At 34.9% G+C, this 17500-nt stretch overlaps 1 protein-coding gene across 3 annotated transcripts in view; it reads left to right on the top strand.

Moving 5' to 3' along the window:
- si:cabz01090165.1 overlaps positions 1-10924 on the top strand; it is a 326808-nt gene extending 315884 nt beyond the window's left edge. For all 3 annotated transcript variants that reach the window (XM_073928779.1, XM_073928778.1, XM_073928780.1), the window contains exon 6: positions 7310-10924. The gene's annotated coding sequence lies outside the window, so the exon portion shown is untranslated. The remainder of the gene's footprint in view (positions 1-7309) is intronic.
- The last annotated feature ends 6576 nt before the right edge of the window (positions 10925-17500 follow it).

Genomic DNA, 17500 nt, shown 5'->3' with positions numbered 1-17500 from the left:
TCGGTCGTTTGGCCGGTTGGTTGGCCAGTAGGTTGGTCCGTCAGTCGGTTGGTTGGTTGGTCAGTCAGTTGTTTGGTTGGTTCCTTCCTTGCTTCCTTACTTACTAACTTACTTATTTTGATGGATTTTAAGTTATTTATTAATATATATCTAACAGTAAAGTCATATCGAATGTTTTAATGTAATTTTTGGTAACACTGTATTTTAAATAACAATTCATACCATTTACCTGTTTATTACCTGCTTATTATTAAGATATTAACTTGGGATGCTCCAATCGGGATTTTTCCAGCCGATACTGAGTACTGATTCCTCGTCGTTGTGATCAGCCGATACAAATTACCAATTCTGATGCTTCAAGCTTTATATAACTTTGCCATTGCATAAGCAACCGTCTACATGAGATCTCACCTAAACCTAAAAGAATAAATTAAGAATGTTGCATACATGTAACGGTCAGATGCAGCTTTACAAAAAAATAATAGACAAAACAGACAAAAAAATGGTAAGAAAAATTACAGACAATGCAATTTGGAAACATTGCTCACATGTTGTAGCGTTGTGGATGTATATCCCGGGCTGTAAACGCATAAACAAATACTTGTGATTGGTTCATGAGATTGGCCAGATCAGCATGTACCAATCGAGTTGTGAAAAGTGATTATCAGCAAATACCGATCTATCGGAGCATCCCTAATATTTACTGTTTATAAGCACTTATAAAGTATGATCCTATGTTACATTCCTAATCCTACCCAATACCTAAACCCTAGCTTACTAACTAACTAATACACAGCTAATTAGTAGTTTGTTGAGCTAAATTGTTTGATAATAGCTTGAATTGTACATTAAAATGAAGTGTGACCTCTGAAGTTTTTATCTCTATTGATCCTGTCATGAAATAGCTGTACGTTTATAATGCGTCAATAATAATACTTAAGGAAAGGTTGCCTTTATTTCACCTAAGTGCTAATTCCTGATCTTACGTTCGATGGATTTAAACGCGGGTCCTCGCTCTCTAAAATTAGTGCACCATTAGAGCTCGTTCTCCTATTAGCTTTAGATGGATTTACATTTCCTTTTGCTCAGCGTGAAATGAGAGAGATTAGGACGGGAGAATTGAGATACAAAGCCTGGCAAAGAGCTGCAGAGATAGCGAGAGAGCTCGTGATGAAGAAAGAGCCGATATGAGTATTGTGATGGGGTTTAGAGAGTGAGATAAAAGGGTAAAGGCCTCGAGTCTCAGATATTGAGACAAATGGGTTAATCTGAGGGGTGGGATGTTGTGGAATACCAGCAGACCCATAGTAGAAGGTAATTACTATTTGTTGTGCAGCACAGAAATGGTCTGCAACTCTCTCCTCCTGCCCTGCTGACAGCCGTTTGCAGCCAGAATCCCTCCAGACTGCAGCAGGACACGCTGTGCTAAAAATAGCCATCTGAACGAGGCCTAGCATTAGCAAGGCTTGCCCTCTCTGCAGGAAACTAGCTAGCTGAAACCACGGTGAAATTGTAGTAATCATGTTTTTGGGCACATTGGCTTCCATTTAACTGCAGATTTACTACAGTTACCATGGTAAAAAATTTAAAAAGCCATCTGAATGAGACCTACCATTAGCAATATCTCTCTGCAGAAAACTAACTAGCTGAAACTTATCCCTTTATAAAGCTTGTTAACCATGTTTTTTTAATGGCAAAATTGTAGTAACCATGTTTTTTAACATGCTGACTTCCTTTTAACTGCTTGTTTGCTAACATGGTGAAAATAAAAATAGCCGTCTAAACGAGGCCAAGCATTAGCGAGGCTTGCCCTCTCTGCAGGAAACTAGCTAGCTGAAACCACAGTGAAATTGTAGTAATCATGTTTTTTTGGGCACATTGGCTTCCATTTAACTGCAAATTTACTACAGTTACCATGGTAAAAATTTAAAAAGCCATCTGAATGAGACCTAGCATTAGCAATAGCTATCTGCCTGGCAATATCTCTCTGCAGACAACTAGCTAGATGAAACTTATCCCTTTATAAGGCTTGTTAACCATGTTTTTTAATGGCAAAATTGTAGTAACCATGTTTTTTTAACACGCTGACTTCCTTTTAACTGCTTGTTTGCTAACGTGGTTAAAATAAAACTAGCTTTCTGAACGAGGCCTAGCATTAGCGAGGATTGTCCTCTCTGCAGAAAACTAGCTGAAACCATGGTGAAATTGAAGTAATCATGGATTTTTGGCACATTTGTTTCCATTTAACTGCAAATTTATAACAGTTACCATGGTAAAAAATAGCCATACAAATGAGACCTAGCATTAGCAATGTCTCTCTGCAGATAACTAGCTAGCTGAAATTGTAGTAATCATGTTTTTTGGGCACATTGGCTTCCATTTAGCTGAGGATTTAATAAAGTTACCATGGTAAAAATAAAAAAAATTGCCATCCGAATGAGACCTAGCATTAGCAATAGCTATCTGCCTAGCAATATCTCTCTGCAGACAACTAGCTAGCTGAAACTTATCCCTTTACAAAGCTTGTTAACCATGTTTTTTAATGGCAAAATTGTAGTAACCATGTTTTTTTTTTAACACAGTGACTACTTTTTAACTGCATGTTCGCTAACATGGTGAAAAAAAAAATAGCCACCTTAACGAGGCCTAGCATTAGCGAGGATTGCCCTCTCTTCTGGAAACTAGATAGCTGAAACCACGGTGAAATTGTAGTAATCATGTTTTTTGGACACATTGGCTTCCATTTAACTGCAAATTTACTACAGTTATCATGGTAAAAATAAAAAAAATTAGCCATCCGACTGAAACCTAGCATTAGCAATAGCTATCTGCAGATAACTAGCTAGCTGAAACTACAGTGAAATTGTAGTAATCATGTTTTTTTTTTTGTTTTTTTTGATGGGGGGCACATTGGCTTCCATTTAACAGCAAATTTAAAACAGTTACCATGGTAAAAATAAAAGCCATCTGAATGAGACCTAGCGTTAGCAGTATCTCTCTGAAGGAAACTAGCTAGCTGAAACTTATCCCCTTACAAGCTTGTTAACCACGTTTTTTTCTAGCAAAATTATAGTAACCATGTTTTTTGGCACATTGGCTTCCATTTAACTGCAAATTTACTACAGTTACTATGGTAAAAATAAAAAATAGTCATCTGAATGAGACCTAGCAATAGTAATATCTCTCAGCAGACAACTAGCTAGCTGAAACATCCCTTTACAAAGCCTGTTAACCACATTTTTCTTATATTAAAACTGTAGTAGCCATCTTTTTTTGGAACAGTGACTTCATTTAACTGCATATTTGCTAAAGGTATTATGGTGAAAATAAAAAATAGCCGTCTGAATGAGGCCTAGCATTAGCGAGGCTTATCCATTCTGCAGATAACCAGCTAGCTGAAACCATGGTTTTGCTAAGGGTCAGGCCTCATCTTTGCTGCAGCTTTGCGGCTTTGTTAACTCTGCATTATATCTGGAGGGAACGTCTCACTACATTGATAATGTTCAGAGTTAATGAAGTCGTTAAATGTCCAATTAGCATGTGCTCTGCATATTCGCCCGCTCTGTTTGTTTATGCAAGCTCAGCTGATGTTGTGGGAACAGTGTTTGCGTATCCTCGGGTGCCGTTTCCTCTGATACAGATTACGTTTATTGTTTTTCGGAATGGCCTTGTCAACCTGTACACAAGCTGGCGAGCTGCAGCCGCATCATTATGAAGTTAGCTATTCACTTTTAATGATCGACTTAATTATGTGTTTATCTTTGTGGATTTGGCAACTTTTAGTATTTCAAGCACACTTATCTGCAGATGAGCCTCAGTTAGACCGTAGTTAGATCTGGATGATTAGTTGGTTAGATATTTGTTAAGTTGGTAAGTTAGTTGGGTTAGGTAATCATTAAGTTAAGTATACTGTAGTTAGTTCGGTAAATTATTTAGTTCAGTTTAGTTAGTTAGTTTGCTAGTAAGTAAGTTAGCTAGTTAGTAACAAAAAAGGTTAGTTGATTTTAGTTAGTAGGTTAGTTAGTTGGGTTATGTAAATTATTAGTTAGTTAAGTTGTAAATTATTATAGAGTTTAGTTAATTACTTAGCTGGTTAGTGAGCCAGTTAGTAAATTAGTAACTAAATTAGTTAGTTAGTTAGTTAGTTATAGTAAGTTAGTTAGTTGGGTTATGTAAATTATGTATGTAGTTAAATGTAGTTAGTTAGGTAAATATTCATTTGAGGTTAGTTAGTTAGTTAGTTAGTTAGTTAGTTAGTTAGTTAGTTAGTTAGTTAGTTAGTTAGTTAGTTAGTTAGTTAGTTAGTTGGTTAGTTAGTTAGTTAGTTAGTTAGTTGGGTGAACAAAAAATTATTTGAGTTTAGTTGGTTTGCTTGTTAGTAAGTTAGCTAGTTAGTAGCTAAATAAATTAGTTGAGTTTAGTTAGTTATTTAGATAGTTAGTATTTAGTTGAGTTTGGTTAGTTTGCTAGTTTATCTAAATGATTTAGTTAAGTTTAATTATCTGTAGTTAGTTAGCTTAATTAGTAAATGTATTTAGTTGGTAAATAAATGAGTTAGTTAGTTAGTTAGTTAGTTAGTTAGTTAGTTAGTTAGTTAGTTAGTTAGTTGCTTAAGTGTTTTACGAGCCAAAAACCTTTTATCTACAATATTTACATCATTTCCTTGAAAAAAAATAAGTTAATATATTTTAAAATATTTAAATATACATTTATAAATAACTTTTCACCGTGCTCATATGAGGGTTAATAGTGATGCAACACATTTTTTATTGTTTGTTTGAATTTAATATTTTAGGGTTAATTGGTAGTTTCTTATTAGTTAAAGAAAAAAGTGCAATTTCAGTGAAAAGGGTTTTATATCAGTTTTGTTTGTTCTAGTCTGGAAAAAATCTAACTTTTACACTTTCACTGTGTGTGTGTGTGTGTAAACATGGTAAATCTGCTAATCCTGCTTTAAAACTGGTATCAGATCATTAGGGGTCAGGAGAGACAGACTGCTGCTCATGCATCTCAAGTGAATCCTCCGTGAGCACCTGAGATCAAATTTCAATGGGAGTCACTTACAAAGTCAATGTTCCCTGGCAATCAATCCTATCACAGTAGTGTTGACAGTATGACATTGGGCTTTTATTTTTAGCAACATGAATCTGCATCTAGAGCATTAAACACAATGGGTATTTTAAACAGGCATCAGGCACTTTCTGTCAGATTGCATTTCTGATGTTTTAGACCCCATTTAGCCCTTGGACCGCACAAACACCTGAGCTGGATGTTAAGGTGTAAAATGTGTAAAGGTCACTTTACCACAGGTGAAATGTCTTCTGCGAGAGATCTTTTCCTGTTGAATTGGTGCTGTCAATTCAGATTTCACCTATTCCTTTGCCTTTCATGTTTTTAACCTCAGGTTTCACATATTCTTGTTGTGATTAATTGCTTTTATCATTACAAATGCTATTGTCAGGACCTAAACTGCAAAACTATAATCAGTTAGTTAGTGGGTTCATGTAAATTATTAGTTAGTTAAGTTGTAAATGATTAGTTTTTGAGTATAGTTAGTTAGCTAGTTAGTGACTTAATAAATTAGTTAGTAACTAGTTAGTTAGTTAGTTAGTTAGTTGGTTAGTTGGTTAGTTAGTTAGGTTCAGCTTCCAGCCTCCGCCACTGAGACTGCAGTAACACATGGAAATGGTCGTGCCCAACTGAGTCTGGTTTCTCTCTAGGTTTTTTTTTTTTTTTTTTTTTTTCACTTTCGCCAATTGGTGAAGTTTTTTCCTCGCCGCTGTCGCCACTGGCTTGAATGGTTCGGGATCTATAGAGCTACACATCAATGGATTTGCTCTTCAGTGTAGTGATTATTAAACCAAACTGAACTGAGCTAAGCTGAACTGAACTGAACTTAAACTCAGTAAATTAAAACAGTGATGTTCAATTTCCAATTATCTTTTATGTGAAGATGCTTTACACAGTGTACATTGTAAAAGCGCTATACAAATAAAGGTGAATTGAATTGAAAAGTTAGTTAGTTAGTTAGTTAGTTAGTTAGTTAGTTAGTTAGTTAGTTAGTTAGTTAGTTGGGTTAAGTTTACTAGATATAACTGACTCACTAACTAACTAGCTAACTAACTAACCTCAATAACCAATAATTTACAACTCAACTTAACTTACTAATAAACTAACTAAACTAAACTCAATAATTTAGTTAGTTACTAGCTAACTTAATAGTTAGCAAACTAACTTAACTCAACAAAATAATTTACATAACCCAACTAACTAACTAGCTAACTACCTAACTAAGCTAGTAAGTAACTAAAGTATTGAATTGAGTTTAGTTTGATAGTTAGTATGTTAAGTTGGGTTGTAAATTATTAGTTAGTTAGTTAGTTAGTTAGTTAGTTAGTTAGCTAGTTAGTTAGTTAGTTAGTTAGTTAGTTAGTTAGTTAGTTAGTTAGTTAGTTAGTTAGTTAGTTAGTTAGTTAGTTAGTTGGGTTATAAAAATTATTTAGCAGTTTAGTTAGTTTGCTAGTTATTGTAAATTATTTAGTAGTCATCATTCTCATATGATTGTTAATAGGGATGCAACATATTTTTTATTGTTTGTTTGAATTTAATATTTTAGGATTAGTTAGTTTTTTCATTAGTTGAGAAAAACGTGCAATTTCAGAGTTTCAGAGCTGCAGAATTATTGCTTTAACATGTATAATTACCCAAAAATAAAATTATTTAAATTATGTTGCAGAATAATGATGAAGTACAATAGGTAGCCATTTAAAACAAAGTCACATTAGTAAATGTTAGTTAATGCATCATAATTTAGTTTTATTAGGGATCAATATTAAAGTTATCATCAGATGGGGAAAGCCCCACCCACTAGTGACAATATCTCACTCATTAATATAAACAGCCCCGAGTGAGAAGCAGCCATCGGTCTTAAGTGTTGTGAATCTGCCACTATGCTGACACACAGGCTTTTGTAGCTCCACCCTCTTTTAAAAAGAACACAATCTCATTTGAATTTAAAGAGGCAGTCACTAAAACGGCATAATTAGGATCAAAGCATAAAAGGGACAGTTTGAGAGAGTTAGAAAACTTATATGTGGTATTTTGAGCTGGAATTTATTTTACATCTTGTATGAAGGAGCATAATAGGTCCCCTTCAAAAGACAAATCATAAATAATTATTCACTGTATTTTGAAGCGTCCATAATATCAATATTGTGTATGTCCATTATCACAAGATAAAGATCAAAATCTGTAACATCGTCAAATGTCCTCCTGTTTCTAATCTCTCGCTTTTGTTGTTGTTTTAAAGGCAAACCCACAGTCTGGAAGCTAAATGCAGGATGCCAATGGATCCAATCTATTAGCAGGACACGCAGCGGCGGCGGCGAGGCAAAACCCAACAGCCTTCTTTATGCAAGACTCTCCCAGACCGTGGATATTACAGTATGTGCCTCTCTGGAGCACACAAGCAATGTTTTCTTTCTTTTGCTTTTTTAAATATAGAAAGAGAATCATCATCAATTCACTTCACGGAGGGAAACGCTTTGGGAATACGCCGCGGATGTTTCAGTCAAATATTATGGGAAATGTTCAATTGCGACGGTCCAGTCCAGTGCCAAAGGATTGAAGCGTGTGGATTTAACATTCTCCCGAAGGCTCCGAAAGACTCGATGGATTAATGCTGACAAAAGTATTGACTTCGGTACCAATCTGTGGTGAAATTTGAAAAACATACTAACATTTAAGCGCTGTTGAAAACGTTCATAAACACCACTGATTGGTCATCGTGCTCATGTGCTCAACAGAAATGACTGTGATTGGCTGTAAAGATCATCGGTTCACCACATGAATCTCGGGGTGCATCGCTAGGCACTCTGCGCCTATAACGGAAGTTCGAAAGCACAAATATTGATTAACATAACCTAAATCATCAAACAGAACAACAAACAAGAGTCGTTTTTCCAAAAAGAATACATTATTTATTATTTTAACATGAACGATCATCGCTTGACAGATTCGGAAAAATCTAGCAAACATTTACATCTGTGTAATGGCTGAAATGTTGCTTGTATATGAAATAATCTAAATATTTAGCTATGATAAACCTTAAAACGTGTAATATTAATACATTAACATATGAAAAAGATTAGTTCTGCTGTTGTTTATAAACTCCAATTTTGATGATGTACAATGAAGATGTTCTCATGTCACACTCAGTGAACCAATCTCATCAGTGCCTTTTCTAGTGCACAAAATTTGTGCACACGACCTACTGATGAATGAGCTATGGTGCTAATTGCATACCTGTCAACCCTCCTGTTGTCCTGGGATTCACCTGTATTTTACAGTTCTATCCCGCTATCATCCCCTAAAAGTATTTTCCCGTATTTTCAGTCTCTATCGGAAGGGTGGCAATAAACATTGAAGAGCCAATCCTCCCTTTATGTAACCCATACATCCGAACCACCAGGGGTCGCCCCTTTCCTCCTAAATGTGAGTCTGTTCTGCGCTTTTGTTGTATTTAGGCATGAAAACTTTTTGAAATAAATATAAAAACAGAGGGATTGACTTTCCTTTTTAATACAGGTGTCGTTGATCCTCCTACGCCATCCTCAAAACAGTCATATAGCAGTGCGTGACTGTCAGCTTACGCGCTTCCCAAACAAATTCTGTACACGTGATTTGAAACGGAGCAAAAGTGCGTGTTTGAACAGACATCTACACATAATTAATATTAATAACATCTAGAGATCTTGGCAGGGGCGGGGCTTTAAGCACAACTAATTTTGTCCTAAATTAGCATAAAAAATTTGGTAAGCAATCGAATGCTTTTATTATAACGTTAGATGTGTGCATTTTTAAAGTGACACTGCTGTTATTTAATGTAATCAAACAAAAAATCTAAACAAATGAGAGATTCCTTCGGCGCTCTTTAATCAGAATGTGTAAGTTATACAGTAAAGAAAAGATTAATGAGATTTGATAACTTGATTATATTTCGTTTTTAATAGCTATTCATAATAATGAATGATATTGCTGACCGTTTAACTGTTTATTTACAATAAAACAGCTCCAGATAAACATATTTAGTCATTTTTTTAAGAAAGGGGGAGAAATATCCTTTATTTCGGTGGGCATATCCCTTATTTTTACATCCCAGTGTTGACAGGTGTGTGATTGAGACATATTAGCAGATACATGGACACTAGGGGTGTGAACCGACACTGATCTTACGCTTCGGTTTGATTATCATATCTTTGATTTGGTTAAAATCAATATCTCTGTGCACTTTTTTTATTTTATTTTCCCTTACAACACAATAGATTTTAAACCCCTATGATTGGTCATTGAGTTCATGCGCTCAGCAGAAAGGGCTGTAATGGTCAGCGCTGTTCACCAAAGACTGAAGAACAGCCGGGGTAAACGCGGAGGAGAAATCTCGCTTTGCAGACACAAGCAGTTCATTGTTTTCTTTTTAAAGTACACATGAAATCAAAACTAACCATATTGATTTTGTCAGCTCGCCTTGCTACAGTAGTTTTGTTGTGAACAATTCATCAGTGCATGTCATTAAGAAAAAAGAAAAATAGTTTGCCCTTGTTATCTTTAATTGAAATCTGAAAATGCCTTTGTTAGATTACGTCTGTCTTAGCTATTGGGCGGGGCTAACACCTAACCACGCCCCCTCCAGCAGTCATTTTTGACAACAAACAGAAATTATAAGCAGGAGGAGTCAGAGTTAGATTGCAATAACTCTCCCCAAACCCTTTCCCTCTCTTTCTGTTTAAAACACCTGCTTTACTACATCCAATCAGCTCGCAGTAGAAAAAACAAGCCACGCCCATTGTTTTCTCATTTAATATTTCGTTTCTCTAGGAAGTGCGTCAGAATATGAAAAAAAAATGGTTGCAGGGTCTAGATCATGTGGACTTTGAGTAGTTGGAGCCTTTTAATTACTCATCCATCGCCACAGTAAGCTACTGCGCCATAGCGCATATCAGATAAATGACGTCAGTATCTAATAACCCAATATAATCTATTACTGAACTGACAACGAATTGTTTGCAACTGCATCGTAGTGAATCGAAGAAATAATTACTTTGGACACCCCTACAGGACACTGGAGCATTTCAAAGCTTTGTAGATCAGTGGATCCACCAGCAGATCACTCATATATCAGCTCATTGACAGATCAGCTGATAGACACGACATTGAAATGCTTCATGTATGTGTGTTTGCACTCGGTGAACTGATGACCTTCACAGCCAATCACAGTCACTGCTGGTGAGTACATGAACACCGTGGCCAATCAGCAGTGTTTAACAGCACTCAAAAGCTTGCGAGAAATGGATGTTTTTAAAATATCAGTAGCGAATTCGATACTTTTGACAACCCTACGATTGGAATATTGACTGAACTGCTATCGAGTTAACGTTTGTGCGCCTTCAGGAGCACTTTATTATGGATTCGTCTGTATTGTCTCAGCTAATGACTCTCTCTCTCTCTCTCTGCGTCTCTCTGAAACACACGGACGGATCGATACGCAGCTGATTAACAAACATTGCAGTGTGTTCTTGGGATCTGCAGATTAGGTCAAACAGGAGAGATCATCGATTATCCCAATGCACTAAAAACTTTCCCAATCGCTCGCGTATCATCGAGGATTGACGGAGAACTCTATATCCGAGTGTGCGAGTATGATAAGCACACTGCTGAATAAACACTCTTCTTTTATTCTCCCCTCCAGTTGACTGTGGACGTATTTGTATGTGAAGTATACCTTCAGCCATCTCTGCGTTTAATCATCTGACTTAAAGGCGAAAATGATCATATAAAAAAATAAAAACAAATAATGTGGGATGGAATTTTATGCTTTCATAGGTACTCTATGTGGATTTATAAAGAAATAAAGTATTTTTCTTCAAGGCCTGTGGAAATGGGTTTTCATTAATCAGGTGTTTTTGATTGAGCGTCGCTGACCTTGTTTGCATTATTAAGGTAAATGTGAACATAAGAGAGGTTTATGAATGTATGCACACATAAAAATGTTTCTAATGCATCTGGTTTGATCAAGTATGTCTTTATGGGTCCCGTTCTGTGCATTGTGTGTCTGGAGGCCAATGCCATCATTTACTGGAAATCATGAATGGATTTCAGCAATGCACAGTGGCTAAAATGCTCATTTTCGCAGAGAAATGTATTCATTTATATCAGGGTTGTCTTTTTAGTAAAATATGCAGATTGCTAAAACTGCATAGTTTCCCAGCAGACAGAGGACGTCAACATGACGTCAGATTGACTTTGTACTAGAGGTCTGCATTCCCGCGGGAGCCTCGGAACCCGACCAGATTTCTTGCGGCGCAGGACTAAATTTCCGAATAAAGCATGGGAGCGGTGGGTAACTGGTGTATTTTGCACATGAGCGGTCGGTCTAAAAATATCAACCCAAGCTCATTCTGCAAACGTAGTCCCGCGGATGTTTCTGAAGACTGCGATTTATGTGGCCGGAGGAACGTATGGCTGCATTTCATTGTTTTAAGCGAACATTATGGGGCGGTATGATGCCGCTCCTCTTCGTGCTCGCCGGCTAACAGCAACAAAAAGGTGTTGCATGCAGAACTGTTGCAAACAATTTATTTGTGTTGAGTTTAAACAATTTAAATAGAATAATGTTCAGCTTAATTCGTTTGTTTAAATTCAGCCCAAATAAATAGTTTACAACCTATTAACATAAATAATTTAGTAAATCCAAGGAATCATCTTTGAATATTTTTTTCAGTGATGTGGAGGGCTTTCCCGCCGCAATCGGTTTGTCCGGTTAGCTTGTCATGTATGTCGGCGGAGCGGGTTCCAGAAATCAGGTGAGACAGAAACAGAATCCAAAAAATAAAGTGAACGAGTTCATAGGGTGAGAGTGTGGTGAAATCTGAAATCGTGGTCAAAATCAGACGAGGGCTTGTCTTTTTCTGGACGGCTTCTGTAAATCGTTGCTTGGGTTTAGGGAAGTGAGCGGGCCGGCCGGCCGGCAGGCGGGCGGGTCAATCGGTAAAACCGGTAAGGTTTAGGGAAGGAGGAGTAGAAGGGTGGGTCGGCTGATTAGCCGGTCGCCCAGTCAATCATTCAGTCCTTCAGTCAGTCGGTCACTCGACAGCGTCCTCCGGTGGCTTTACACGAGAACAGCATGGGCATGAACGGCGCTCATGAGAGGCGTTCAAGATGCGAAAAAGTGCACACGGCGGTCTCTCGCAGATTCGCGAAAACAAAAACTGCACAAATACGTACCACCAGAGACGTATTTTTCGGTCTCCAGAAATGTCCGCGGGACTATGTTTGCAGAATGAGTCTGGCATGTATGTATGCACGTGTATATGAGTGTGAATAAGAGTGTATAGATGTTTCCCAGAGATGGGTTGCAGCTGGAAGGGCTTCTGCTGCCTAAAACATATGCTGGATAAGTTAGCGGTTCCTTGCGCTGTGGCAACCCCAGATAAATAAAGAGACTAAGCCGAAAAGAAAATGAATAAATAAAATTATTAAATTATTAAAAATAATTCCTGAATATACAAACATGAAGTGAATTGGTTTGTACTCATCAATATTACTGTACATTTTTTATTATTAATATATTGCTATTTAAAAACTTTTTAGTCATGTATGTACAATTTAAATTATTTATACATGTATTTATTTATATTATTATCCGTTATTACAATAATTTATAATATTATAGTTATTATACATTTAAGTTAAACTAAATGAAACGGTATCAGACATACTGTGAACATTTGCTGAATCTGTTAAACATCATTTAGCAAATATTAATAAAAACATTCAAAGGGGGGGGCTAATAAATCTAACTTAAACTGTGTATGTATATATGTATATATATATATATTTATATATATATATATATATATATATATATATATATATATATAGATAGATAGATAGATAGATAGATAGATAGATAGATAGATAGATAGATAGATAGATAGATAGATAGATAGATAGATAGATAGATAGATAGATAGATAGATAGATAGATAGATAGATAGATAGATAGATAGATATAGATATGTGTGTGTGTGTGTGTGTGTGTGTGTGTGTGTGTGTGTGTGTATGTATGTGTGTGTGTGTGTGTGTGTAGGCAGCACAGTGACACAGTGGGTAGCACAATTGTCTCACAGCTAGAAGGTTACTGATTCAAGCCTTGTCTGGGTCAGTTGGCGTTTCTGTGTAGAGTTTGCATGTTCTCCCCTTGTTGGCTTGGGTTTCCTCCGAGTGCTGAGTTGTCCATTATGTATGTGTGTGAATGAATATGAATGAGTGTTTCCTAGTGATGGGTTGCGGCTGGAAGGGCATCCGCTGCATAGAACATATGCTGGATAAGTTGGCGGTTCATTCCGCTGTGGCGGATTAATAAAGGGGCTAAGCCGAAAAGAAAACGAATGAATCAATGAATATATATATATATATATATGGCATGTATGATCAAATCAGATCAGATGTGTCCTAAATAATGCCTCATCTTTATTCCAGACTTGCTCGGGCTAGTGGTGGTGCGAATATCATCCTAATGCAACACACTGAAGGGTGTTTTGAGCAGTTCTTTAGGGCTGAGAGTGTAATGGAAGTGAAGCCGAGCAGAACCCGTATCACACACTAGTGATTTTCAGTCCTGGATAATAACTCATTACTCATAATCTCAATACTGGAGAGAGAATGTGTTTGTCTTGTCAGATCTTCACAGATGCATTGATTATTATCTGGATCCTGAAGCGTTTCTGCTGCAGGAGTGAAGCGGTAATGACTCTCATCTCCACATGATGTCACTACACACACACACACAGACACACACACACACTTGTGCAAGCACAAACACTTTCGGCTAAACTTTTACACGCACATCAAACAGACACATAAAAAAGAAGCACTAACATTAAACAATTGTTTAAAATAGTATATATATATATATATATATATATATATATATATATATATATATATATATATATATATATATATATATATATATATATATATATATATATACTTTTTTTAAGGTATTTTATGTTTTTATTCATTCATTCATTCATTCATTTTCCTTCAACTTTTTAATTTATATAATAATCCTATTTTATTCCCTTTATTCATCAGGGTTCGCCACACCTACAGGAAACCCACGCCGACACGGGGAGAACATGCACACTCCACACATAACTACCAACTGACCCAGCCGGAACTCCAACCAGCGACCTTCTTGCTGTGAGGCAACCACTGAGCCACCATGCCTCCCCAATATGTTTTATTCATTCATTCATTTTCTTTTCGGCTTAGTCCCTTTATTAATCTGAGGTCGCCACAGTGGAATGAACCGCCAACTTATCCAGTACACGTTTTACACAGTGGATGTCCTTCCAGCTGCAACCCATCACTGGGAAACATCCACACACACTCATTCACACTCACACACTACGGACAATTTAGCCTACCCAATTCCCCTTTACCACATGTGTTTGGACTGTGGGGGAAACCGAAGCAGCCAGAGGAAACCCACGCCAACACGGGGAGAACATGCAAACTCCACATAGAAACGCCAACTGTCCCAGCCAAGGCTAGAACCAGCGACCTCTAGCACTACCTACTGCGCCACAGCATCGCCTCTATTATGTTTTTAATATATTTAAAATGTAAAATATTTAATATTCGATTGGAAAATGATAAATAACTCATCTTTATTTGTTTGTTTATTTATTTATTTAGTTTTTTTTACATTTATGTATTTATTATGCAAAAACCTTTTCAATAAATATATTAAATCTTAAAAGCCGTCTTAAGGGAATGAAACTATATATTTGCATGCAGTGAAACCCAAGCGAACGCAGGGAGAACATGCAAACTCTACATAAAAACGCTAACTGAACCAGCCGATGCTCGAACCAGCGACCTTCTTGCTGTGAGACAACAGCACTACCTACTGCGCCACTGCATCGGCCCAATTTTATTTTATTTATTTATTTATTTATTTATTTATTTATTTATTATGGTTTAATTAATGTGATGCAGTAGTATATATATATATATATATATATATATATATATATATATATATATATATAATAACCTTATTTTTTTAAATATATCCATTTAAAATGCATTATGTTTTTCTTATATTTTCTATTAATTTAGAAAATATATATATTTAATTTATTTATTTATTTTTGTATTCATTCATTCATTTTTATTATTTATTCATTCAGTATTTATTAATTTAAAATACAGAAAAACAAATATATTAATAATGAAACTTCCCCCCCAGAACTTTTATGATTAGTTTGTTTTAGACAGTTTTCTGAGGAATCCTTGCTGAAATGATCTATATTTTCAAGTTTTAAATAACTCCCAGCTGTAGGAAAAAATAAAACTTCTTGCATTCTGCTCCTCTCTTGTTTATACAATATGTTCACTTTATTAAATATTAATGCACTATATGTATATGTTCACACCTAAACCATCCGGTCAGAACTGTCATGTTTTATTTATTTTGTCAGAATAAAAAACCAACCTCGTCTTATTTAAATCAAACACACCCTGCTTGCTTTCTGTTATGATGATGATTCTGATCTGCCAGTATTAAAGCCCAGCCGACACTAATATAGCATCAATAAACTGCTAATGTTTGCAGATTCCTTCAGATGGATGTGAGCGAGAGGTTGGAAATCATCTCGCTGTGGCTGGTTATTACCCACAATGCCTCAGTGTGTGGTTATGGGGCAGTTTATCAGTGTGAATGTGCATGCAGGCCGTAAAACAGAGGAGCAGGTCTTCTGATAAACATGCAAATCAAGCCTAATGTAGAAATTACACAAATGTAATTCAGCCAGAGGACAGCTTCATCTTTCACACACACACACGCACGCACGCACGCACGCACGCACGCACGCACGCACACACACACACACACACACACACACACACACACACACACACACACACACACACACAAACACGGGTCACTTTCTTTAGACTGTAAACTCATGTCTTCTGTTGTTGAGATAAAAAGCCCCAAGCATCCAAACTAATGCTGACAAATCAGGAATGCCAGGTCTAGACAAATGACTTTTCAAGAAAAAAAAAAAAAAAAATTATATATATATATATATATATATATATATATATATATATATATAATTTATTTATAATTATATTTTATTATTTTATTATTATTTATTAATTTTATTTTATTATGAAATGAATTATTACTTATTTTTCATTTATTATTTATTTTTTCTATTGTATTATTATTTATTTATCTATTATTTATTTTGTTTTGTATAAATTAAATATTATTTATTTATTTTAAAATGTATTATTATTTGTTTATTATTAATTACATTGTATTTTATTTTATTACAAAATTTATAATTATTTATTTTTTATTTATTTTATTTATTATTAATTTTATTTCATTCTAAAATGCATTATTATTTATTCTTTATTAATCTTTAATTTAATTTTAAAATGTATTCATATTTATTTATTATTAATTTTACATAATTCAATTTTATTTTATTATAAAATATATTATTATTTAATATTATTATTTATTTTTTTATTTCAAAATCCATTATTATTCATTTATTTATTATTTATTTTATTTAAATTTATTAATTTTATTTTAAATGTATTATTTATTTATTATTAATTCAATTTTATTTTATTAAAAAATGTCTTATTATTTATTTTATTTGATTAATTTATCATTATTTATTTATTATTTTATTTTAAAATGTATTGTAATTTTTTATTTTATTTCAAAACGCATTATTATTATGTACTTATTATTAATTTCACTGTATTTAATTTTATTTTATTATAAAATGTATTATTATTTATTTTATAATATTAATTTATTGTTAATTTTATTTTATCATACTATTTAATATTTGTTTATTATTTTTTTATTTATTTATTCAAATTTTTGTTTTAATTTTTTGTTTCTGTCTTCCGATGCACAATAAATTTTAAAATATCGCCTACATAAGAAGCTCATTAGGTTTTGGAACACATCCAGTGTGTCTAATATGAGTGCTTCAAAGAAATCAGCCATTTTCAGACAATTAGCGTTCACTGTTATGTAAGAGACTTTTTTGTGCAAAGCTCACGACAGCCTGACTATCTTTTTTCCTCTTTCTTTTTATCTTCTATTGGTTTCCGTACGGATGTTGTAACGCAGCTCTGATTGCAGTCTCTCATGGTCGCAGCATCTCATGGCCATCACAGACTCGAACACTTGATCATGATAGTATGTTGTCTACTGAGGGATTTTACCCTTTTGCAATGGATTTTCCCTTCACTGTGAGCTCAGAAATCTAGTCAGATCAAGATGTGCACTTGATGAACCCAGAGCTGCATGCTAAAGTAATGAAGATCCTCCATTTCTTTTAAATCAGCTGTCAAAATGCTCTTATAAAACACACAACACAGATACAATCTTGAA

Source organism: Danio rerio, chromosome 18, assembly GCF_049306965.1.
Source record: "Danio rerio strain Tuebingen ecotype United States chromosome 18, GRCz12tu, whole genome shotgun sequence".
NCBI classification, from domain to species: Eukaryota; Metazoa; Chordata; class Actinopteri; order Cypriniformes; family Danionidae; genus Danio; species Danio rerio.
Note: the sequence above shows the minus strand (reverse complement) of the source record. Positions and strands in the feature narration are given on the sequence as shown.